Raw genomic sequence first — 26,759 nt, forward strand, 5'->3', positions numbered from 1 at the left:
TTCATCAATGTTTTCTAGTAGATTAACGTCAGAGTCTCCCATTCTTGTGTTTTAAATCTCAAAAAGTTGAGAACAGCTGCCCTGCTCAGGCAGAATTTTCCGTTGGTACCTTGAGTGTTTACTGTGTGAACTATAGTTTCTTCCTTCATAAATGGGGACGAAAAGGCTAAACCTATGAGATTATTCAATATGTTAATTAAAATGAAGAGTGTAAATTACTTAGTGTAGTTCTAGGGATATAGTGATTGCTCATTGAATGTTAACCATCATCATCATCATGGGAAGAATTCAGATGATGATTAACAGAAGCATGATGTATAGTCATTCATAACTTGAGACTGAATAAAATTGCATCAAAATCATTTTCTGTGACATCTACTGTGTTCCAGTAGCTCTCAAAAGTTCAATAAATGAAGCAAAATATCCACATGGGTTTAATTGTAAAATTAGGTACCATAATCCCACAGCAACAAAATATATTGCATTTTTATTTGGCCCCCAAACAACACACCTCCACTTTCTTTCCCTATTCTCTTTCGAAGAAGAATAACATATTCAGGTTTATGTATATGTTCACAGCCCGTTAGGAGTCTTTAATCTCTTTTTGAAGCGCTGTAGAAAGTAATGAGATCCCAAAAGTAAGCCTGAAGGGCCTCTAAATAACCAGAAAGGAATAGCTAATCTCATACAACCAAGCCTTGTAAAAAAGCAATTTGTTAGTTAATGATATAAATACAGCATCCTCACTTGAGGGTATGTGCCATAAAACAAAATCACCTTCCACATATGTATGAAAACATACGGAGACCGACCTGGAGTTAGTGGAGTAGGCCTTGCATAATGCATCATCCTTAATAGTGCTGCTAAAATTATTTTAAAAAAATAAAAAGGAAAGAAAGGAGGAAAATCTCATTAGCACCTTATCTCATGGAGCACTTAAAGGTAATCAGCAAAGGAAGGGGGTCTCACAGAGCAATTAGTGGCTGTTAAATTTAGACAGAATTAGAGGGGCTATTCTACACCAGGTTCCTAGTCAACTGTGAATCACTGGGCTGAGCTTTTTAAGGGTTGGTTCATTAAGGAGCAATCACAGCAGGTGTGGTTTTCCAAGTTAACGTTAAGAGGCAGCATATTTCATGCCTCCAGTCAAGACAGTGGAACTCTAAGGGGCTGCTTCCTAAGCCTGCACATTTATTTGAAATTTTTTTGTTTACCTCAGAACTCCTGCAGGACTCAGTTCCTGACATATTAAATATTTGTATCACACTTTGTACTTGCTTTATAATTTGTTCTTGTCTCACATTAGAACCATATTATTGCCTCCCTTATATTTATAAGGTGACCTAAAATCACTTCTTTACACTATGATAGTATACTAGTGACTGTTTGACATCACCTATTTTAAAGACAGAAGCATCTGTTGTCTCTATTTGTCTGTCTGTCTGTCTACCATCTATGTATAAATCTAACATGTTATTTATCTGAGTAGCACCTGTCTATGTGTTACAAATGACATTCAAATTATATGTAAAACCTATTTTATTAAAAAGAAAAACCTCACATTAGCTAGACATAATATACAGTATTCTCCAAACACATTAAAAAGTCTAACTTAAATAGTTATATTATTGAGCTTGGTTCTCCTTAAAACCTTTTCCTCATTTTCGTTATTCTTTGACCTTTTATTTTTTAAGAAATCTAGACAGAGACTTCCCATTCTATATTCATGTTCATTTTCTCTCTCCTAAGGGGTGTGTGTGTGTGCGTGCACGTGTGTGTGTGTGTGTGTGTGTGTGTGTGTGTGTTTTATTTTGAGACTAGGTCTTACTATAAATCAGCAGCATGGCCATGAACTTGTGATCTTTCTACTTCAGTCTCCCAAGTGCTGGGATCATGGGTAGGCACCACCATGCTCTTCCTGTTCTCAAATGACACCACATAATAAGTTTTCATCTGAAGATAAATCTTAATAACTTAAAATATCATTAATCTCTGAAATCATACAAATTGAGTGCATCTATATGGAGACAGTTGCCTCAAAAGCTGTAAAGTATATCATTTTACATCTGGAGATCATTATTGATACCATGCTATTTTGCTTCCAGGAACAAAATATACAGCTTTACATGTGTTCATTAGGAAGAGATAAAGAGGCTCCTGGGAAACCATGAGCCTGTTGCTGGTTACAAGTGAAACTGACTAGAGTCAAATGCGTTGATTCTGAGACTACAGAAAAGCCGAGGATGGGAATTATAGGGACATTAATTCCCATGTAAAGGATCCTGTGACCTGAGCCTAGCTGAAGATATCAGGTATCGAATGTTTTTGAAGTTAGTGTCTGCTCAAAAGTAATAGACACTAATATAAGATTTCAAAATATTCATCTATCCTTAGCATTTGCTTAGCAACTGCTGTTCTATGTTATAATACGAAACTGTCAAACCATACTCTGTTAGGAAAGCTATATTGAATAGGTTTGCAAAGAAGAGCCTAAACTAAAAATCTGTTTAACAAAAATGAGCAGAGCCTGGAGATATAGGGTGACAGACAATAAATAGCAACTGGGAGGGAAATGTTGGGATCTTTGTGGATGATCGAATATGCAGGACTGAGGCAACTGACTTTCAAAACGGCTATCAATAGAACGATGTCATCCCTTACCCATTTTTTTTTTTTGTTTTTTTGTTTTTTTCAAGACTGGGTTTCTCTGTGCAGTTTTGGTGCCTGTCCTGGATCTTGCTCTGTACACCAAGCTGGCCTTGAACTCACAGAGATCTGCCTGGCTCTGCCTTCCTTGTGCTGGGATTAAAGGTGTGTGCCACCACCGCCTGGCTGCAGACTATCTAAAGTTGATGCTCACAAGGCAAGTAAAACACCAGGAGAAAATCAAAAGGGTTTCAAATATTGTAAATAAAAAAAATGACCACTGAAAGTGGAACAGCTGTTACTGAAAAGTGACCACCGAAATTTCATCTGTTACTGAAAAGTAACCACTGGAAGTGGGACAGGGAGAACTCCAAAAGATTACACAACAGCACAGGTAGAGAAAAAAGAAATGAAGCCAATGTTGAGCTAATAACAAAAGGCAGAGTCAGGAATTTATCTTTGTTACAAATTATTGAGCATCCAAATTTATCTTTAAAAACTGGTTATTTAATGTTTTCACACTGTTCACTAAAGGTCTTTGCCTCCTTGATATCACATGCCACCTGTAGTATGTAGTATACACATACATATGTGTGTAGATCTATTTCTGAATCTCTCTTCTATAACATTGGTCATCAGTCCATTCATGATCCAATAGAACTCTGTTCTAAGTATGAGACTATTTACTATTTAAAAGCCTTGAAGCAAACTATTTCCCTTTGGAACATTTATTTATTTATTTAGGAACATCTATCTATCTGTCTATCTATCTATCTATCTATCTATCTATCTATCTATTTAATTTTAGTCTCTGTCAATGATTTTCTGGTTCTTCTTGTACATTGTTTTCCACATGAACTAATTAATACCAACTTACTGAGCTCCATTAAGAAAGGCTATTGGCATTTCTATGGTTGGAATTTTGCTAAATAAATTAATTGGTTTCAAGAGGGGCTAGCATATTGATGGTGATGAGTCATCCTGTTCAGGAAGGATGTCCATCCACCTGCTCAAATCTGATACTGTACTCATTGTTCAGGAGTTTTCCTTTCAGAGACTTGCCAGAGTTCCTGTTAGTATTTGCTCAACTTTATTCCTGTTAATGGGGTTTACTCATGTCTGACAACTGTTCACTAGAAGTCCATTTATTTTAATATATTAATTCCATATCATGTTACATTTCTAAATTATCTTATCTTCCTTATTTCATGCTTCAAATCTGTGTCATATTTATTGACTTATAAAGTATCATTTCTTCAAATGTGTACATTAATCTTCCTACTTCAAAAGTTTGTCATTCAAGTTGGTTGTGGGTTTTGTTTTTGTTGTTTTTCTGCATTGTTTTGGGAATGATGTAAGTGGAATGGAGACACTGAAATGTGAGGAGTCTCATGGACTGGTTGTTTTCTGTAAGAATTTTGGGCAAGTTTATCTTATTTCTTTTGCTCATTTTCTGGGTAAAAGGAGATTGATAAGATACCATGATTTGTCTTGATACACCGTCCTCTCAGAAGTAAGGCCCGGTTTTGTTTGTGTTTGTGAGAGGAGATGTCAGAGCTCACAACTACTGGGGAGAATAAGCACCAGAAAGACTTCGGATTCATCACCTGGGCTGTGTTGTCTGATTCACCAACAACCGAAAATATGTCATTTTCTTTCCTTTTGGCTGTTTATCCTACAGCTGTCCCTGTCAAAAAATGTCATTTACGGAGTCACTTATCATTTAAACTCCTTTCCCTGAGTCAGCACTCTGATTTACAAGGATAGGATGCTTCATAGAGAGACACCCTCTTTCTTGTCTTTGACACAAAGCAATTTGGAACTAAACTCTTTGCTACTATCTCCTTGGACAGTCTTCGTTTTCAAGAAAGTTTACATGAATCATGAGAGACTGCATGCTGGGATGTGATCTTGCTTCCTCCTTCTGTTGTTCTCTTTTTCTGGTGTTTTTTTTTAAAAAATGATTATTATTTTTTAATTTTAATGAAAACTAGGTCAGAGATCCTAGACAATCTATAACTTGATATTAACACCGATCAATATGTTTCTGCCTCAGACACAGCCTCCTTAACCTCATATGGTTAGAAGCTGAAATGGGTATATTCTCTTCCACCTGTGTTAGTGGCTAGGAAGATCTGTAGTATAATAGACGATCTTTAATAATCATTTTATTGATTTCTTTTTCCATTTGTGTTCTACCCTAGTCTCTGGGCTAGCCAGTCTCCAGTTCCTGGCCATCCAGGACGTGTTAGATGTAGGCTCCCTCATCTTGGGTAGCTCCCTCACCGTGGGTGAGCCTGGCATGGACCTCAAGTTAAACCAAACATTGGTTGGCCATTCCACAAGTTCTTCGCCACCATTTCCCCCAGCACATCTTGCAGGCAGGGCAAATTGTAGGTGGAGGGTTTTGTGGCTGTGGTGGTGTCCAGGTTTCTCTTTCCATAGCAGAGGCTTTTTCTTGCCAAAGAGACTAGAACATAGGGGGAAAGGCTTCATGCCTCACATCTCAACCTCTCTGCATTCAGTAAACTCTGTGGATGTTGTCCTCAGCAGTGGGGCCCCATTGTCAGTTTTCAGAGAGCAACCTTCTGTCCTAGCATCAGCCTCGGTGGTTTATGGATCTCTATGAGACACCCCCCTCACCTTGATCAGCAACTCAAATGAAGGTAATCCAGTCCCACCGCAGGAAGCCTTACCTGGCTGCCAAAGACAGCCCGTTCAGACTCACATCTTCCATTACTCGGAGTTGTAGATCATTGCTTGGTCTAGGTGTCATCACAGAGGCTTCCTCCCTCAGAAGATGGGAGCAGGTGCAAAGACCCACAGTCAGACATTATGCTGAGAGAGAGTCTAAATTGGAAGTCTCCATCAGGTCCCTCCCCTTGGAGATCAGGGAACACTGCAGAAGAGGGGGAAGAAAGATTGCAGGAGTCGGAAGGGGTGAAGGACACCAGGAGAACACCGCCAGCTGAATGGACTAAACAGGACTAACATGAGTTCACAGAGACCGAAGCAGCAAGCACCGGGCCTGCATGGCTCTGCACCAGGTCCTCTGTGTGTATGTTATGGCTGTTGGCTTGATGTTTTTGTGGGACTCCTGACAGTGGGAGTGAGTGTGTCTCTGACTCCTCTGCCTGTTCTTGAGACTCCTGTTGGGTTGCCCGATCTACCTTCAATAGCAGGGCTTTCACCTTGTCTTTTTGTATCATGCTTTTGTCTGTCTGTCTGTCAGGTAGCTCTTGGAACCTGCTCTTTTCTGAAGAGGTAACAGAGCAGGAGTGGATCTGGGGGAGAGGAGAAGTGGAGGGGTAGCTGGGAGGAGTGGAGGGAGAGAAAACTATGGTTGGAATGTATTGTATGAGAGAATCTATTTTCAATAAAAATTTTTAAAAAATTGTGTCAGTCACATTTTATAATTTTTATATATTAAAATATTTTAAATTGTATTTTTTTCTCTTTTACTTATATTGAAAATGTTTTGTCTCACATAATATGTCCTGATTACAGTTCCCCCTCCGTCCATCTCTCCTAGTTCCTTCCCACCTCTTCTCCTATTCGGCAGCATGCACAGACCAGCAGAGTTCTCTGCATTAGGTCTTCTGTGCATATGTTATGGTTTCCAGTTTAGCATTTCTATGAGGTTTCTGAGTGTGCAAATGATTGGACCTCTGATTCTGATGTCTTCTCTTGGACTCTTTCTTCTGTTCACTTCTTTTGTCTAATTCTGACGTGTTAGTTTTTTGTTTTATCATATTATATCATTCTATCATCCCTTAGAAGCCTGTCCCCCCCCCAAGGGTGTTTTGTTTCTGATACAGTCTCATTGTGTAATCCAGGCTGGCCTTAATTTCCCTTCAGACAGTCCAGCCTTAGCCTCCACAGGTTGAGGCTACTAGAATGAACAACCATGTCCAGTTTTTACTTTTTTATTCATTTTTTAAAATTTCATTCCTGTATATAATGCATGCCGATTATTCTTTCATCTCAATACTGTCTTATCTTTCTCCCACCCCCATTACCTCTCTGCCTTCTCCTTTCTAACTTCCCACCCCCAGTCTCTTTGGTTTCTATGGAAACTCCAAGTTGACCATACAAAATTAGAAAATTATAGGCAACATCTACCTATGAAGAAGAATGTGGCTTTTTGTGTGTGTGTGTGTGTGTGTGTGTGTGTGTGTGTGTGTGTGCACCTAGGTTACCCTACCCAATATAATTTTCACCAGAAATTCACCAGAATATTCATAATTTCACTTTTGTATAGCTGAATAATAATTTATTGTGTATAGATATCACATTTTTATTATAAGCAGAGGTTCTTAAATAAAATAGGCTCTTGCAATTCCTATTGGTTGCTCACCACAACTAGGTGATAAGATCCTATTAATGAAGATAGGACACACTTTTGTTGCATGATATTAGGAAATCAAGCTAAAACTGAGCTGAAAGCCTCTTCTTATTGGTTAGGTTCATAGACTTGGAAAACATTATTCAGGCAACCAAGGGAGAAAAAGCATTAATGTTCTTACCCACTTGTGAACCTTACGAACTATGCAAACAAACTGCCAGGCAAGACATGCCCACTTGTGCAAACAGTTGCACTATGGTTATGGGGTTAATCAACTGCTGTGATTGAATTTGAGACCAGTTCCATAGGAGATATCCCATGCCTGGTACTATATACCTGCTCAAAATACAATGGCAGAGAGACCATAGGCCTTTAGGAGTATACTGAATACTCTATTTGTCTAAGTTGACATAGCATCAAATTGCTTTCTAAATATTTGGGTTTCTAGTCATAGACAAATGCTACTCTCACTCATAATCAGAGATGCTTCTCTTTGCAATAAAAAGCATTGAATGCAGAAACTCATGGGTTCACAAGGTGCTGAGAATAAGTGATTTCTAAGAACTCACTCCTAAGGAAAACATTTGAACCACCCCATCTTTGTCTCAGGGAACAGTGTGGAAGACAGGGCAGAAAGTATACAAAAATAGAATGGAAGGTCTGTGGTGGTATTGTGTTCCCCAAAATATTGTGTACCTTAATAAACTTATCTGGGGTCAGAGAACAGAAAAGCCACAAGATACTTAGGCTAGAAAATGTTAGCACACGCCTTTAATCCTAGCATTCCAGAGACAGAAATCCCTCTGGATCTCTGTGAGTTCAAGGCCGCATTGGAAACAGCCAGGCATGGTGACTCACGCCTTTAATCCCAGAAAGCAGCCTTTAATCCCAGGGAGTGGTGGTAGAAAGCAGAAAGGTTTATAAGGCGTGAGGACCAGAAACTAGAAACATTTGCCAGGTTAAGCATTTTGGCTGGTTAAGCTTTCAGGCTTTGGAGCAACACAGTTCAGCTGAGATTCATTCTGGATGAGGACTCAGAGGCTTCCAGTCTGAGGAAACGGGACCAGCTGAGGAACTGGCAAGGTGAGATAGCTGTGTCTTGTTCTGTCTCTCTGATCTACCAGCATTGACCCCAATAACTGGCCTCGGGTTTGATTTTATTAATAAGAACTTTTAAGATTCATGCTACAAAGGTCTACAAAATGTCATCTTCTGGGCAAGTCACAGCTACTGAAACAATGAATTCATAGCAGCTTTGGATACCTGCCCTGAGTCTACATAGGTATGAGACTCTCAAGAAAGGGACAGTTTTGGAGAGGGATTTAGAGATTTCTATTCTTCCCTGTTGAAATATTTGCTACCAATAAATTCAGGAAGATGGGGAGTCATTGCCTCATTTATGTACCCACTGGTGACCCTGCCATGCTCCAACAGATGATTTCAATCCAGTGATCACACAGACTGCCCTAGTAAGGTCCTCTGCAAGTACAGGAAGTGGTCTTATCCTCAGCATCTATCTCCCCAGTCTCATTATCAATTGCACATTGTGGAGCTAATTCCATTACTATGTGTTTCAAGACTAACACATTTTTTTAACTTGCTAGGATTTATTACAGTCAATACTGTTTCAGTTATTGCTCCACACTGCATACTACCTACTGCTTGCTTCACATTTGACACATTTTGCAACTTATTTGACATTTCCTACAGTCAACTTCATACCCCATCACAAACACAACAAACTATGATGGTGTCTTACCTTAACATCTATAATTTTTATTTTATCATATATTTTCTCTTTATGTCATACAATCCACTTTTTAATTTCGCTTTATCTTTAAATAGTCTGTTGTCTTTTTCAAAGAGTTGAAAGTAGGAAAAATCATGACAGTTTTTATTTACTTATTCTCCTCATCCTGTCTTATTATACAACTTACCATCTGCTACCATTAGCTTTCTGCCTGAAGAATATCCTTTAGCACTTCTTGTAGTGAATTTTGTTAACAATTAATTCTCTGAACATTTGCTCATCCCAGAATGTCTTTTTCACTCATTATGATAGCTGATTATAGTTGTCACTAATTTCCATCTTTTTCTGTTAGTACTTAAGTTTTTCATAAAATTTCTCCTAGTCTCTCTGTCTATGATGAGAGAGCAGACATAATATTTGAATGTTTCCTCCCATATGTAATATATACTTATTCTCATTTCTCCTTCAAGGTTTTCTCTTGCTTTCTCTTGCTTTCATCAGAGTCTCTTGGGAAATTCTTCTATGAAGACTGGCTGCAAACATAACTTTATAACTTTTCTAATCCCTCAATTCCCTAAGTGTGGCTCTTCTTGTACTTAAAAATGTTCATTTTCTATGTGCCTGGGTTTAGATTCTTTAAGGTGATCTTTTTACTTTAGAATTAATGTCTAAGTTCTGCTTCCTTGTGGCATTTGTAGAGGTTTAGTTTAGGACTTTGTTAAGGATGGTCTACAGGAGGTCTTACTTGGTAGCATTGGCTCTCTCCAGTTCATTCTTCCTGATGTCTCACCTGGATGTCTATAATGTATGGAGTGGATTTAAGATGCTGTCTCTACTTTAAGTAGTGTCTTAGTTAGGGTTTATGTTGCTGTGAAGAGGCACCATGACCAGAGCAACTCTTTTAAAAAAAACATCAAATTTGGCCTGGTTACAGTTCAGAGGTTTAGTCCACTATTGTCATGGAGAGATACATGATGGCATGCAGACCCATATGGTACTAGTGAGGTAGCTGGGGGTCTACATCTAGATCCATAGGCAGCATGAAGTAAGTGGCTGCCACTCTGAGTATAGCTTGAGCATCTGAGACCTCAAAGCCTGCCCTCAATGACATACTTCCTACAACAGTGTCACACCTACATCAACAATGCCACACCTCCTAATAGTACCACTCCCTATTGGGCCATTTTTTTCCAAACCACCATATTCCACTTCCTGACCCCATAGGCTTATTGTCATATTATAGTGAAGAAATGATTAAGTCCAACTTCAAAAGTCTTCATAGCCTATCACAGTATCATCTCTGTTTAATAGTCCAAAGTTCAAAGTCCCTTTTGAGACTCATGTTATCTCTTAACTGTGATCCTGTGTAAAATTATAATGTAAAGCTGATTTCATACTTCAAACATATAATGGCACAGGATATATATTACCATTCCAAAAGGGAGCTTAGTGAGGAAATACCAAAGCAAGTGAAGAAATTCCAAAGAAAGCATGAGCTGGGCAAACTCCAAACTACATCTTCATGTTTTATGTCAAAATGTTCTTCAGATCTACAACTACTTTCAGCTTTGTTAAATGCAACACACTTCTTTCTCTTGGGCTGGTTCGAGATCTTGTTAGCAGCTTTCCTTGGCTGGTATCCCATGACTCTGGCATCTCTAACATCTTGGGGTCTCCAAGGCAATCCAGCCTTCACTTTCACAGCTTCACATAGTGGCCTCTCTAGACTTCCATGCAGGGACACCCCTGGCATATACTTGGCCTCAGTGGCTTTCCTGAGTCACAGAGGAGGACCTCATAACCAGTTTTTTTCTATCCTTGACTCTAAAGCCAGAACTATGTGGCCAATGTTGCCAAGTTTTCCTGCTTACTGGGGTTGTAACATGGTCCCCTCACTCAATTACATCTTTACCAGCTTTCTCTTCTTGATAGTTTCCTTTTCTGCCTAAGTTTGACTGTACTGAAACTCAATTTTTAGACCAGGCTGACCTCAAACTCAGAGATGTTCCCACTTCTGCCTTCTTAGTGTTGAGATTAAAGGCATATACTACCACACCCAGCTCTCAGCTTTTCTTTAATTCCTTTCCACAAGTTGGAAGCTTAGCTGGCTGGGATCTTGTCCTGTGTCAGTATTACCTTTATTCCATTTAGCATCAGGATTTACTTTATTCTGTACATGTCCTTGTATATAGGACTTAGTTCCTTTCTACTTCCTAGTGCTCCTTTTCTCCTCAAATTGTACATTTTGTAACTTTCCTTTCTGTGCTTGCTCCTTTTCATTATAGATCTTCAAAAGAGTGAGTATTAATAACTATAAGAGTCAATACTGGGCTAGTTTTGAATTTCTAGTTTTGAAATTTCCTCCGCCAATGCAATTAATTAAAAATTTAGCCTCAGGTAAACTTTTTGGACAAGGGCAAAATGCAGCCACATTCTTTACCAAAATATCACAAGAATAGTCTTTAGACTACATAATAACTTCCTTCTCCTCTGAAACCCTTTGAGCAAGGTCTCTACAGCTCAAATCACACTCAGCACCACTGTCTTCCATGTTCCTCATAAGATGGCCCATTAAGACCCACTTAAATCATTCAACTGCTCTTCTAATACAAAGTCCCAAAGTCACATTCCTCCAAACAAAGGCAGGATCACATCAATATGCCACTCCTAGTACCAACTTCTGTCTTAGTTAAGGTTTCTATTGTTATGAAGAAACACCATTACCATGGCAACTCTTATAAAGGAAAGCATTAAATTGGGCCTGGCTTACAATTCAGAAGTTTAGTCCATCATTGTCATGGAGAGAAGAAAGGTAGCATGCAGAAAGACATGATGCTAGAGAGGTAGCTGAGAGTTCTACTTCTGGATCCATAGGCAGTAGGAAGTGAAAGTTTTTTGGGGGATGGCTTGAGCATCTGAGTCCTCTAAGCTTACCCCTGGTGTGTGATACTTCCTCCAACATTGCACACCTACTCCAACAATGTCACACCTCCTAAAAGTGTCACTCCCTATTGGTCTATGGGGACCATTTTTTTTTTTTCAAACTACCACAGGTAGTTTGAAGTCCTAAGTTCCTTTTAGGAAGGATTTTATTGATGTTGAATATTCCTTTACACTGTAATATATATTCATATGTTATTGTGATTGGTTTAAAAAATGAATCTGACTGGCCAATGAGTGAACAGAATAAAGTTAGGCAGAAGAGGCAGACTAGGCAAATGCTGGGAGAAAGAAGGGCAGAGTCTGGAGTCTCCAGCCAGCTGCAGAGGGAGCAGGAGATGAACATACCACGCTAATAAAGGTACTGCCATGTGGCAGGGCATAAATAAGGAATGTGGGTTAACTTAAATGTAAGAGCCAATTAGTAATAAGCCTGAGCTATTGGCCGAGCATTTATAATTAATATTAAGCCTCATTGTCAGTTATTTGGGAACTGGCAGGTTGGACAGAAACTTTCACCTACATTTTATTTTTTTATTATTTTTCATTGTGCATATGGACATTTTTCTCTGTGTGGGAACACACACATGAGCATAGGTGCCTATAGAGAATAGAAGCATTGGATCCTTCTGAAACGGGGTTGCAGATGTTGTGAACTGCCTGATTTGTATGCTGGGAACCAAACTTGGGTCTTCTGCAAGAGCAGCCAATAAACACTCTCAATAGCTGAGCAACTCTCCAGCCCCTAAAATGTCTTTGATGATGTTGGTTTTCTAGTATCCATCAGTCCAATTAATCAAGTCTATATCATTTTACCTGAAGATGAACAACTAAGATGTCCTTCAAAGAACTCCTGGACTTAGATTAGGAGCACCAGAACATCCTCTCTAAGAATCTCCCTTTGTCCCTATATTTTAGATCATGTCTTCAACATCCCAACTTCACATACTGTCGTGAACTCTAGTAGCTGCCTCATAGAACTGTATGCTGTTTATATTCTAGATCAATATCAACATAGATATTGTCCTAGGCTAAGAGCTAATGGTTAAACACACACACACACACACACACACACATATCTTGTCCACTTTGTCTTTTGAGAACTCTTGTTTCATTTCATTAGTCCATTTACTGAATTGAAAAATTTAAGATTTGGTGTTCAATTTTTGTAGTTTTTTCTATATTCTCTATATTAATTCTGCTTGACATATAGATGACATTTTTTCCTCCAGTTCCATAGGTTTGGTCTCCATTTTGCTGAGTGTTACCTATAATATGCACAAGTTTTTAAATTTCATGAAATCCCATATAGGAATTCTTTGGATTATTCCCTGAAGTGGTGAGATCTTTTCAGAAAGTCCTGTCTATGCTTGTGTCTTGAGTTCTTTTCACTATATTTCTCTATAAGCTTCATTTTCTACATTGAAGTCTTTAAACCATTAGAATTTATTTTAGCATAGGTAAGAGATATGGACCTAATTTCAATCATTTTCGTATGAATACCCAGATTTCCTAGTACCTTTTCTACTGAAAAAGATGTGTGTGTGTGTTTTGATACATTTGCCAAAAACAAATTGGGTGGCCTAGCCTTGCAGATTTGTTTCTGGATCTTATATCACATTCCATTGGTCAACATATTTTTGTGTCAGTTATTTTTGTCACTATGGCACTGTTATATAAATTGAGGTGAGGTATTATGATACCCTTGGCATTGGTTCTGGTTGGTATTCTCAATTATTTGTTTTTGTTTTCATCTGAATTTTAATATTTTTATTCAATCTGTTAAGAGTGCCATTACACTTTTACTACAGAAATAGTAGTATGTTCCTTCCTCTGACCAGTCACCTGTCTCATCACAGTTTTTTGGCTCTGATAAGTGTGCTGGGTATGGGTTTTTATTTGAAGGGCAGAACCTAAATCCAATAAGGTCGTGATCACCTACTTTTTTTTTGTCATTTTTGTCATTTTGGCATGAGGGGCCATATCTTGCCATCTTGATTTAGCTTGTAGGAATCACAGCTGATTAAGACTGGTGATTCTTTCTGTTTTCCAGAGGCATTCTACCACTGTTAAAACTTGTCAGGAGGTTACCAGGTGGGTTCTAGTTTGATACCTCTGTGTTCAAAGATTCAAGTGTGTGGTATCTTCAGTAATAAGGTCTTGCCATCAAGTACTGAAGGGAACTAAGATCATTGGCCATAACATGTGATTTTTGAGTATCTATAGGACATAACTCACCAAAAATTCCAAAAAAGGTTTATCTGCTTTTTTGGCACTGTGATTTTCATTTGTTATTCTATAGTGTCTGGAGGGGTATTGTTGCCTCCTTATAGTAAACTTCAATTTAAAATTCTTATATTAGTGTGTGCATATATTTTTAGAAACATTTTATGGTAAGAGGTTTCCATGTGGTTTTTAAATGTCTAACACCATTAATAATGTTTATTTGTTTAAGGTGTTATTTATCTGTCTCTGTGTACCCTTATCTCCCCTGCCCTTCAATTCCTGTTGCTATTGAAACCCTCCATGTATCATCATTATCATTTAACCCTTTATATGGCTGCATTTTATCTATACTACCTGAAATTCCTCCTCCTATGACCCCTTACTAATTTCCTGACCTTTATGGATGTATCAAATGGAGCATACATATCCAAATATCCTAGGCAAACACTCATAGATGAGAGCGGAATGTCTTGAAATCTCTAGACTGCTTTCAGTAATACAGCCATTTATCCTGGCATTCTGTGAGCATGGAAGGTTTCCAAGTACCTCCCTTAAGATCTTTTTACAATGTCTTAAAGTTTTCATTTTAGAAGTCATTCACCTCTTTGGTTAGGTTTATTTTTAGGTACTGTAAAGCTATTATGTATGTATGATTTCTCCCAGTTTTTCCTGGTTTAAATAATTGTACATAGAAAAGCTATTTATCACGAAACATGTTTCTTTCTCCTTTAGTTATGATTGATAGTTTTGCTGGTTATAGTGGTCTGGTTGGCATTTGTGGTCTTTCAAAACTTATAGGACATCCATCTAGGCCCTGACTTTCACAATCTCCATTGAAAAGTCAGGGAATACTTAAATAGGCCTGTCTTTATATGTGAATTGATCTTTTCCTACTATAGCCTTTAATATCCCTTCTTTGTTTTTTACATTGGTATTTTGATTGTTATACATCATGAAGAATTTATTTTCTGCCCCATTTGGTGTTCTAAATGTTTCTTGCATCTTGATAGACATCACTTTCTTTAGATTTGGGAAATTATTTTCTTTGATTATGTTAAACTTATTTTCTATGCCTTTGACCTGGGTTTTTCTTTCTTCTTCTTCTTCTTCTTCTTCTTCTTCTTCTTCTTCTTCTTCTTCTTCTTCTCCTCCTCCTCCTCCTCCTCCTCCTCCTCCTCCTCCTCCTCCTCCTGCTCCTCCTCCCTCTCTTCCTCCTCATCCTCCTTTTAAATCTGTTATTGAGAGAATTGGTCTTTGTATAGTTTCCCATATTTCTGGGATGTTTTTTGTCAGCATCTTTTTGTTTTGTTTTGCTTTGAGATTTAGCATTTTCTTCAATGATTGATCCATTTCTTCTACCTTGTCTTCAAGACCTGGAATTGTTTCTTTCATGTTTTCTTCTCTGTTTTTGTTTGACACACTTAGGTTTTTATTTCAGTTGGTTTTTCCATTGTGATTCTATTTCTTTGTTAAGTTCTTCATTTGTATCTGGAATTGGTTTCATTATTTCCTTCAACTGTTTGTGTTTTCATGGTCTTCATTTGAGCATTGATTTTTAGCTTCTTTAAAGTCTTTGAATGTATTAATAATTTCTATTTTGATGTCTTTGTCTTGTGCTTCAGATAAATTGGTTTTCTCAGGGAATTTTGCAATGGGGTTACTGACTTCTCAAGAAAATATATTGTCTTGGTTATTTGTATGTTTGCTTTTGCAATGGGATCAGACATCTGGAGGCACAACATCTTTGGTAATTACTGTTGTGGATATCTGTTTGAGGGTGTTCAAATCTTTGTTTGGTGCTGCCACTATTTGCCAGATTGTGGACAGCTGAAAGTGCTTGGTCTTCAGTTTTGATTCTACCCTGAGTTTAAAGTGGACCCAAATTGGTGAAGTGCTGAACACTCCTTGGAGTTCTGGATTCAGAAGCCAAACAACTTCAGACTGGGGCAGTGGAGGGATGGGTAGTAGCTTATGATTTTTCTATGTTGATTTTTTTGTTCTGCTACTTTGACGAAAATGCTACCAGATCTAAGAGTATTATGGTGGGATTTTTCAGGTCTTTTAAGTACAAAATAATGTCATATATAAGTTGTGACTATTTGATGTCTTCCTCATTTGTATGCCTTTTATTTCTCATATTGTTCTATATAAGACTTCAAGCATTACATTGAATGTGAGTAGAGAATGGACACCCTGTCTCATTCCATATTTTAGAGGAAATCCTTTGGTTTTCCCCCACTTAGAATAGTATAAATTATAGGTTTGTCATATATAGTATTTCTTTTTATGTTATGGTTTTTTTTATATTACTAGGTTCTTGAGAATTTTCCTGTAAATAGATAATGAATGTTATCAAAAGCATTTCTGTATCTATTGGAACTATTATTATAATTATATCCTTAAATCATTTGTATGTTGTATATTTATTAGTATGTATATATTGACCCAACATTGCATCTGTGGATAAAACCAAATTAAATGTGATATATGACCTCCTTAATTGGTTCTTGCAGTCAATTTGCAAGTATTTTGTTGAGAATTTTTGCTTCTAATATCATACAGAAAAAAACTCTTGCTAATAATTATTTTACTTAATAAATTTGCATAAAGTCACAAATATTATACTTGAAATTTAGAATACCAACATTTCTTTTCAAAAAGATAAAATGAACTTAAAATATAATAGAAGAAAATGAATCTTATAATAATGGGAAAAAACCAAAATGACATAAAAACAAAGGCATTTAATTTTTTTCATTTGTTTGAAAATATAAAACTACATTTTCAGATTGCTTTTATTTTGTGTCTTGTTTTGGTTTATAACTGCTGATATATTACCATCCTTCATCATAAAAAGGTTTGGAAATAATCCACCTTTGTCCTGTGGGATGAATGAATTATATTGAATGGAAGAAACCAACACTATTTCAAATTTTATCTCAGGGAGCCTGAATAAGCTACAGCTGCATTTCCTTGTCATAATTAATTCCTGTTGGAAAACTTGATTACAGGGAGTTGGAAGGCTAGTGTACAAGGTTTGCCTTCCTGAGGCCAAATTTTGTCTGGAGCATATGCAGCTGTGGAATTCCAGGAAGTATGGAGGCTGTTCAGGAAATGATGAAGCAAGCTTATGGAACACCAGAGAGAACCATTTGGCAGTTTATCAGATCAGTATGTAGCCTCCAATTTGAGCTATAATCATAACAAGGGATAGGAGGTAGATCTCTTTCCTTAGGCTTTGACACTTCTTTGGCTGTCATGAGGGGAGAAAAATAGCACTTTGCTGTTTACGTTGATCAGTAGACATCAACGTTCATAATCTAAACTTTGATTGTAATAAGAAATTGAAGGGGACTGGAATTGCCCTTTTGAATAGCATTTTAAAGATAATGCCTCCCTAAAAATGTCTCTGATGATAAATATTAGAATGAGTACACAGGAGGACTTCTCATGCTAATCTTTCCTTAGGAAAAGCTATGTTGCAGTCCCCTACTTTTTAACTCTTGTTTTTTGCAGGAACTTTAACTACAGTGTGCAGGTCAAGACCAAGACAGGGTCAGGATGACATGCATTTGTGGATCCAATTCTTCTGCACCATTCCAGTTATAATAATATCGCATGCACAAATAGGCAAAGAATTCACTGATTTAGACATGGTTGAAATCTGTCCTTGCATCTCATTCTAGGTGATGCTATTATGAGGTAAATCCTCCAAGAGGTAAGCAGATACAAAAGAATGAGCCTGCATAAATATACAGAGAGAATCACAAAGATATGAGTGAGGTTTTTTCCAAAATTAAGATGGAAAGAAGGCTGAGAATACAGCCCTGTGAGGAGCCCTTGCTGTAAACTCTCAGTGCTCTAAGTTAATTCTCAGTTCTATAAAATGAAAAAGATAAAGAGAATGCACAACCACATGTATTACCACAAATAAATCTTGCAAACAAAATTTAAATGCAGAGAATGCACTAAAATATACAGAGGATTCAAATTATGTGAATTTTAACACAGACAAATCTAACAGCTATAAAGGGAAGACAAAAATGGATAAAATAGGAATAAAAGAAAGATGATTCATGGTGTAAAAATAGGAATGATTTCTTCAGAAGAAGACTGGAAAGTGGAAATAAATAAAAAGTTATGAATCCTGCTGGAGAGATGGTTCAGGAGGTAAAAACACATTATGCAAGCATGACGACCTGTGTTGGAATCCCCAGCAACCACATAAAAACTAGGAAGAAGCAAAGTGCTAGAGAGGCCCACAGAAATCCACAAAGATACCCCCACAACAGACTGCTGGCAGTGGTCGAGAGACAGCCCGAACTGACCTACTCTGGTGATGGGATGGCCAAACACCCTAATTGTCGTGCTAGAAACCCCATCCAACTACTGAGGGATCTGTATGCAGAGATCCATGACTAGGCCCTGGGTGGATCTCTGGGAGTCCAGTTAGCGAGAATGAGGAGGGTTTATATGAGCGAGAATTGTTGAGACCAAGGTTGGATAAAGCACAGGGACAAATAGCCAAACGAATGGAAACACATGAACTATGAACCAATGGCTTAGGGGTCCCCAACTGGATCAGGCCCTCTGAATGGGTGAGACAGTTGATTGGCTTGATCTGTTTGGGAGGTACCCAAGCAGTTGGACCGGGTCCTGAGCTCATTGCATGAGTTGGCTGTTTGAAACCTGGGGCCTATGCAGGGTCGCTTGGCTCGGCCTGGGAGGAGGGGACTGGACCTACCTGGACTGAGTCTACCAGGTTGATCTCAGTCCGCGGGGAAGGCTTTGCTCTGGAGGAGGTGGGAATTGGGGGTGGGCTGGGGGGAAGGTGAAGGGGGTCGGAGGGGGGAGAACAAGGGAATCTGTGGCTGATATGTAGAACTGAATTGTACTGCAAAATAAAAATAAAATTAAAAAAAAATGAGAAGAAAAAAATCAAAAACAAAAACAAAAACAAAAAAAAAACTCGTGCATGGCCAGGCGGTGGTGGCGCACGTCTTTAATCCCAGCACTGGGGAGGCAGAGGCAGGCGCAAAGCTACACAGAGAAACCCTGTCTCGAAAAAAAAAGACAAAAAAAAAAAAAAAAAAAAAAAAACAACTCGTGCATGGCTGCATATACCTGAATCCCCGCACTGGGAAAGAGGACATAGAAGAATACTAGCAACTTCTGACCAACTGGGTTAGCCCAAAGAATGATTGACTGAGTGGCAGAACCTGTATCAAGAGAATAAGCCAGAAAGCAATAGGAAAAAGATGCTAAACTTTCTATTTTGGCCTCCATATGTGTGCCTTTGTATATCCATATACTCAATCATATAACACACACACACACACACACACACACACACACACACACACACACACACTCACACACCACTTTTCAATACTGTTAAATACTGAGATACTCATTTCTTCATTCTATACTTTCTGGAATATAAATATAAATTCCAGAATTTCCCAAGTAAATCTAACATGTTGGCTAAATAAATTTTTTCAGAAATTGCATGCATACCATCCTTTAACTATACCAGAATTATAAATGAGGAAGAAGGAAAAGGGGTTAGAATGGAAAATAAAAATTAGATAGAAGTAATTTTTTTCTTAATGGTAATGGGAAGAAACACAGGGCCTTTCATATAGTAGTTAAATAGAATATTACTGAGCCATGATATAAGTGATTGTGTTAATGTATATGTAAAATTGGCATGTTGGATGGGTGATATATTCTGAAAAGCATTGCTTTATAGGGCCTGAAGAATCAAAAAATATATTGCATATTGCACGTGGTATTGATGATAATTCAAAATGAAAATCATTTTGAAAATACTGGTCTTTTTACAATGTTAAAGGATTTTCAGGAATATATCTTCTCTGCTTTAAATAGCAAACTTGTGATATAAATGAAATACCAACTACATGTATACAATACAAAAATAATTAAAATTATTTGTACTTTTCTATACTTGTTTTTAGGATAGTATCTCACGTTGTAGTTTAATTGGCCTTCCATTTGCCATTCTCCTGTCTTAGCATCCTGAGTCCTGAACTACAGACATCTACTTCTCTTCTCAACTAGTGCTTTTAATTTTTACCATGTGCCATTTCTAAAATATTCAAGGCTATGCTCTTCAATATGTGAGTCTCAATCGTCACAGAATTACTTTGTATTTTGGCATAGTAGTACTGCTGTGCTCTTTCAAAATGGATGTCAAATATTCAGCCCTTTTTTTTAACCACAAAACCTTCTGTTTTGACAACATGGAAATTATTATTATTATTATTATTATTATTATTATTATTTGGGTTTTTTAAGACAGAGTTTCTCTGTGTAGTTTTGAAGCCTATCCTGGAACTCATTCTGTAGCCCAGGCTGGCCTTGAACTCACAGATTGCTTGCCTCTTTTCCCTAGAATGCTGGGATTAAAGGTGTGTGCCACCACTGCCTGACAGAAATTATTTTTAATAAATCATAAATATGCTTCATAGCTGAGAGAGAATAAATGGGCCAGTTTTACCATGTTTTTGGAGATTCAAAAGGGTTGAATATGCCTTTAACAGAATTCAATATCTCTATAAGTGTTAGGCAGTATATATATATATATATATATATATGTACATATTATATATGATATATAATATATGTATGTGTACATTATATGTAATATGTACATATATACCTATACATTTTATATGAATCTTCTACAAATATATGTAGAGCAATAAAATGGAAAATATTCACATATTTTCCACACCTCTAACAATAGCAGGAGGTGGAGAATTTTACAATAAAGTTACAAAATTGAAAACTATATATCTTACTATGAAAAACTGTAGTTATTGGTACATAGATATCATTAAATTTTTATGTGTTTTTTCTTGTATTATATAATTCATTTGTATAATATAATTTCTTAAATTAGTGTTATAACCATATTATACAGATCATTTTTCCCATTATTTTCTTTTCAAAGTATTGTTTATACGAGTTCTCAAGGCTAATTCTTCAATTGTGTTTCCTTAATTCTCACTAGGTTATAGCTTTTAGGAATCAGTTTTAGTTCTTACACAGCACTTGAGAATGGTTTTTGGTTTCGGAACCAATTTCATCTTTTTCAACAGGCTATTAGATTAATTGTATATAGTAATTCAGCAACATGGTTAGCATAACTTTATTATTTCATAATTTCTCTGTATGATAGGCTATTTTTATTGTTTGTGCCGTGAACCACACCCTAATATATCTACTTTGTTTATCTAATATGAGAGTTATCTGATACCCAAAAAGTGAGCATGTTTATTCATTCCCTTGGTTCTGAGGCATCAGTCATATGTAGATTGACTCATAAGAGCAAATGTCTGAAACATATATAAATTTTGATCTGTACTCTTGAATCATCAGTATGTGATTCTGGGTCTATAGTTTCCATTTGCCTTATTAAATTATTTCTCTAAGTCTTTCACATTCTGTACAATTTGGTTATTATCTAGAAATATCAAACTATTTAAGAGTATTAGTTTTATTCAACCTGCATATTACTTTAGTAGCCTCTTTAAGAACAACAACAACAGCTGGGTAGTGGTGGCACACACCTATAAACCCAGCACTCAGGAGGCAGAGGCAGGTGGATCTCTGTGAGTTTGAGGCCATCTTGGGCTACAGAGTGAGTTCAGGGACAGCCAGGGCTACACAGAAAAACACTGTCTGGAAAAGAAAAAACAAAACAAAACAGAACACACACACACACACACACACAGCAGCAGCAGCAGCAGCAGCAGCAGCAAAACACAATAGAAGAAGGGACAGCAGCCAGGGAAACAACTGAAATATCCTAAGAGTACACATGCTGGCCTCAGAACAGCTCTCTGATACCACTTATGTGTGGAATCTTCAAAACTGGTCCACACTTCTACAAATGGAGAATGTTTGCTAGGGCCTGAAGGTATGGAAAACATGAAGATGTTAGTGAAAGGGAAAAAAATTGTCAGCAGATGTGGTAGTTTGAATGTAATTGGCCCCCACAATCTCATAAAGGAGTGGCACTATTAGGAGCTGTGGCTTGTGGGAGTAAATGTGGCCTTATTGAAGGAACTGTGTCACCATGGGGTTGAGCTTTGAGGTCTTCCATGCACAGGCTACTCCCAGTGCCACCACTTCCTGTTGTCTGCAAGATGTAGGCCTCTCTGCTAGTTCTCCAGCATCATGTCTGCCTGCATGTGGACATGTCGCACCGTGATGATAATGGACTGAACCGCTGAAATGTAAGTGAGCCACTCTAATTAAATGCTTTCCTTTAAAGAATCCCCGAACTATGAATGCAATCTAAAGAGGAGCAAGACAACCATAGCTAACAAAATTGCAATGACTATCAAAAATCTGCATTTCCCTGATGACTAAGGCTGTTTAGCAATTCCTTAAATGTCTTTCGACCATTTGGGATTATTCTGTTGATAATTCTCTGTTTAGCTCTGTAGCCCATTTTTTTTTAAATTAGACTGTTTGGTATTTTGCTGTCTAGTTTCTTGAGTTCTTTATATCTTTTGGTGATCAGCCCACTGTCAGATGTAGGGGTGGTGAAGATGTTTTCCCATTCTCTAGGCTGTTGTTTTGTTTTATTTACTGTGTCCTTTGCTTTATAGAAGGTTCTCAGTTTCAGAAGATCCCATTTATTGATTGTTGCTCTCAGTGCCTGGGTTACTGGTATTATATTTAGGAAGCGGCCTCTTGTGCCAGTGCATTCTAGGCTACTTCCTACTTTCTCCTCTGTCAGGTTCAGTGAAGCTGGATTTATATTGAGGTCTTGATACACTTGGATTTTAGTTTTTGCATGGTGATAGATATGGATCTATTTGTAATCTTCTACATCCAGTTATGCCAGCAACATTTGTTGAAGATGTTTTCTTTTTTCCATTGTATAGTTTTGGCTTCTTTGTCAAAAATCAGGTGTTCATAGGTGTGTGGATTAATGTTAGGCACTTCAATTCAATTCCATTGGTCCATATGTTGGTTTTTATGCCAATAGCAAGCTGTTTCTATTACTTACACCTGTCAGAATGGCTAAGATAAAAAACACTGGTGATAACTTATGTTGGAGAGGATGCAGAACAAGGGGAACACTCCTCTACTGTTGGTGGGAGTGCAAACTTGTACAGCCACTCTGGAAATCAGTATGGCAACTTCTAAGAAAATTGGGAATCAATCTTCCTCAAGACCCAATGATACCATCCTTGGGCACATACCTAAGGGGTGCTCAATCATGGACACTTGCTCAGCTATGTTCATAGCAGCATTATTCATAATAGCCAGAATGTGGAAGCAACCTAGATGCCCCTCAGCCAAAGAATGAAAAAAGAAAATGTGGTACATAAACACAAAGGAGTACTACTCAGCAGAAAAAAAAAAAACCAAAACAATGATATCATGAAATTTTCAGGCAAATGGGTGGGACTAGAAAATATCATCCTGGGTGAGGTAATCCAGACTCAGAAAGACAAACTTGGTATGTACTCACTCATTAGTGGATACTAGATGTAAAGCAAAGGATAATCAGACTACAACCCACAGCTCCAGAGAAGCTAGGAAACAAGGAGAAACCTAAAAGGGACTTAGGGATCACCTCAAGAAGGGGAAACAGAAAAGATCTCCATGAGTAAACTGAGGATGGGCAGGGGCAATAGAGGGAAGGAGTTGTGGGATGAGAACATGAGGGAAGGAGATGGTCAAGCTGGGGAAGGGATGGAGTGGGAGAGCAATGAAAGAGAGATCTTGATAGAAGAAGACATTATGGGGTAAGGGAAGAAACCTGGTGCTAGGGAAATTCCCAGGAATCCACAAGAATGACCCCAGATTAAATAACTAGCAATAGTGGTAAGAGTGCCTGAACTGGCCTACCGCAGTAATCAGATTGGTGAATATCCGAACTGTCATCGTAGAACCTTCATCCAGTAACTGATGGAAGCAGATGCAGAGATCTGCAACCAAGCACTAGGATGAGCTCTGGGAGCCCAGTCAAAGAGAAGGAAGAGGGATTATATGAGCAAGGGGGCTCAAGATGGGGAAATCTACAGAGACAACTGAACCAAGTTTATAGGAACTCAAGAACTTCATATCAACAGCTGTGGAACCTGCATGGGACCAGACTATATCCTCTGCATATAGGAGACAGTTGTGTAGCTGGGTCTGTTTGAGAGGCCGGTGGCAGTGTGATCAGGATCTGTCCCTGGTGCGTGGTCTGGTTTTCTGGATCCCATTACCAAGTTGAATACCTTGCTCACCCTTGAGGCGGGGAGTGGGGGCAGGCTTGGTCCTACATCAACTGAATGTACCAGGCTTTGCTGTCCCCCCCATGGGAGAACTTATTCTTTGGGAGGAGGGGATGAGGGGTGTGGGGGGTGGTTTAGGCTGGAGTAGGGAGAGCAAGAGGAGGGATGAGAGGGGTATCTGTGGTTGGCATGTAAAATGAATAAAAAAGTTTTTTAAATAAAAAAATCTTCAGAGAGGAACGTGAATGTTCTTATCACAGGATAGGGAACTATGTGAGGTGAGGACATATGGCATCCTTAATGGTAGAAATAAAAATTTTAGTGAATTCATTCATGTTAAAATATCATTTCTTATCTTAAATATAGAGTATATTTGTTTGTCAAATATATTTCAGTGTAGTTGGAAGAATAATAGTGCTTAACTTGTCATGAATGCTTATCTCTTAATCTTTGCTGCATTTATATTCAAAATTATAGGGATAGGGCTGGAAAAAATTATCTTCAACATAAATAAGGAAATTGATAAATATTAAAATGAGGGATATTTAGGTTTTATGATTTTTTTTTTTCGAGGCAGTGTTTCTCTGTATAATTTTGGTGCCTATCATGGATCTCGCTCTGTAGACCAGGCTGGCCTTGAACTCACAGAGATCCGCTGGGCTCTGCCTCGTGAGTGCTGGCATTAAAGGTGTGTGCCACCACCGCCCAGCAGGTTTTATGATTCTTAATCCACAATATTTTCTATGAGAAGTATGATGTATCTTTGTAAAAATAATTTTAAATATTTCTTTATACGTGGCTGTAAAGGAAAATAAGGAATCTGGTTGTTTAGTAAGACATTTTTGGAGGGGATGGAGGGAATAAATGGGGAAAATTATATAATTAAATTTTAACTTCAAAACTAAAATAAATAAACAAATAATATCATGGAGAAAGCCTTCATGAACTGACTCAGCATGTAAACATAATTGTCAGGAAAGGAAGGGGCTGAGTTCAGTTCCCAGGAAGAATATGATGGAAGATGAAAACCACCTTCTGAAAGATAATTTTTTTTATCTCCACATAGGTATGTGCATGCAAGCACATGCACATGTGCACACACACACAGAGGAGGGAGAGAGAACAAGTAAATCTAATTTTTCAATTAATAACCAAGATGGAGAGCAATAGAGGATAATGTCCAGAGACCCTCATATGGCCTCCAATAAATACCTAAACACAAATACTTAGCATAGTTGTATGCTGTACCCATATGAACTATGTTTTATGAGCTATGCCTTCAAAATGTGGACCAGTGTTCTCATCAGCATTGGCATAAGGATGTGGCTCTTGGACATAAAAGATCTGTGACCCTGTGATCATTGAGATGTTCTATTGGTCATGGAATTACTGGACAATGGGAACATCCTTTTCATTAAAATCCTCTGTGAGAGACAACTATCATTTCAAGTATGACAGTGCAGTGCATAGTGTAAGTCCATCATGTAAGTTCAAGTAATCTGTGGAGGCCATCACTTCAGCAAGAGAACATGCACTATTGACAACCGTGTTAGTCATTGAGTTTTACTTCTAAAGTAGCCTTTCTGAGTTCTGACAACTGTTCATGGTCTTTCCAAGGCTGTAATAGGAGCTGGAGATTTCTATTTGTTGTAAGCACTATATTGCATATTCAATAAAACTAAGTGTTAGGGGTTGAATAGCTTAAAGTATGCTGTATAATTTCATATTTGTTCACTGAAAATAATATACACATTCCCCATGTATTTTGAAAAGTCTTTTTTTTTGTAAAACATGCCACCAGAACATCATGTGGTTCTTCATACAACACTAAGAACCTGGCAAGAGGCTAGCCTCCGCATTGTTACTTGAAAACGCTTAAAATACTTAAATGTCTACAAAAGCAATAAAATTATCACAGGATTATATGGTGATATTTAATTTTTGTACAAGTTAAATATCACTGATAATTAACTGTTAGAAGTTTATTTTGAAGTGACATTTTCCTGGAATATCAGACCTTTATAACATAATTAAAGATTTTCTCATTGTAACGGTGCCCTATTGCTTATATAAAACTTCTTTGAGCTTGTGCTTCTACCTTATAAATTATTATACATATTTAATAATAGCCAGGCCACACATTTTTGTTGTGTTCTCATGAAGTAGTCCCCCTAGAGATTAGGCAATGATATTTCCTTTTCTTGGATTGTGTTATAAAAGCATGAGGTGGAGTGGGAATTAGCAACGTGCCTTGAGCAACTAATCTGTGTATTTGGAAAAGAAAATTAACATGCTACTTATTTCTCAATAGGGAGAATAATCATCAACTAGGAAACAATTTTGCTAATTTTGTATTGCACTGTGTGTGTGAGTGAGTGAGCATGTGTGTGTGTGTGTGTGTGTGTGTGTGTGTGTGTGTGTGTGTGTGCATGTGTGTGCTTGTGTAGCCATACATATACCATGGAAGTCATATGGGAGTGAGAGGAAAATCTGTAGAGATTGTATCTCTCTTTCCACAAGGAATGTCTAAGAGAATGAAGTCATGCCATCAGCCTTGACAGCACTTGTCTTTATCTACTGGACTGTC

General features: G+C 37.7%; 1 long non-coding RNA gene across 1 annotated transcript in view; it reads right to left on the reverse strand.

Moving 5' to 3' along the window:
• Positions 1-26,759, reverse strand: part of LOC128103760 (uncharacterized) — a 44,126-nt gene that overhangs the window by 2,893 nt on the left and 14,474 nt on the right. The window contains exons 2-3 of the long non-coding RNA XR_008215770.1: positions 5,343-5,545; positions 813-863 (exon numbers count right to left, since the gene is read on the reverse strand). This is a non-coding gene — a long non-coding RNA (uncharacterized LOC128103760). The remainder of the gene's footprint in view (positions 1-812; positions 864-5,342; positions 5,546-26,759) is intronic.

The sequence above is a fragment of the Peromyscus californicus genome, unplaced genomic scaffold (genome assembly GCF_007827085.1).
Source record: "Peromyscus californicus insignis strain IS unplaced genomic scaffold, ASM782708v3 Scaffold_8__1_contigs__length_139910024, whole genome shotgun sequence".
In the NCBI taxonomy this organism is placed as follows: domain Eukaryota; kingdom Metazoa; phylum Chordata; class Mammalia; order Rodentia; family Cricetidae; genus Peromyscus; species Peromyscus californicus.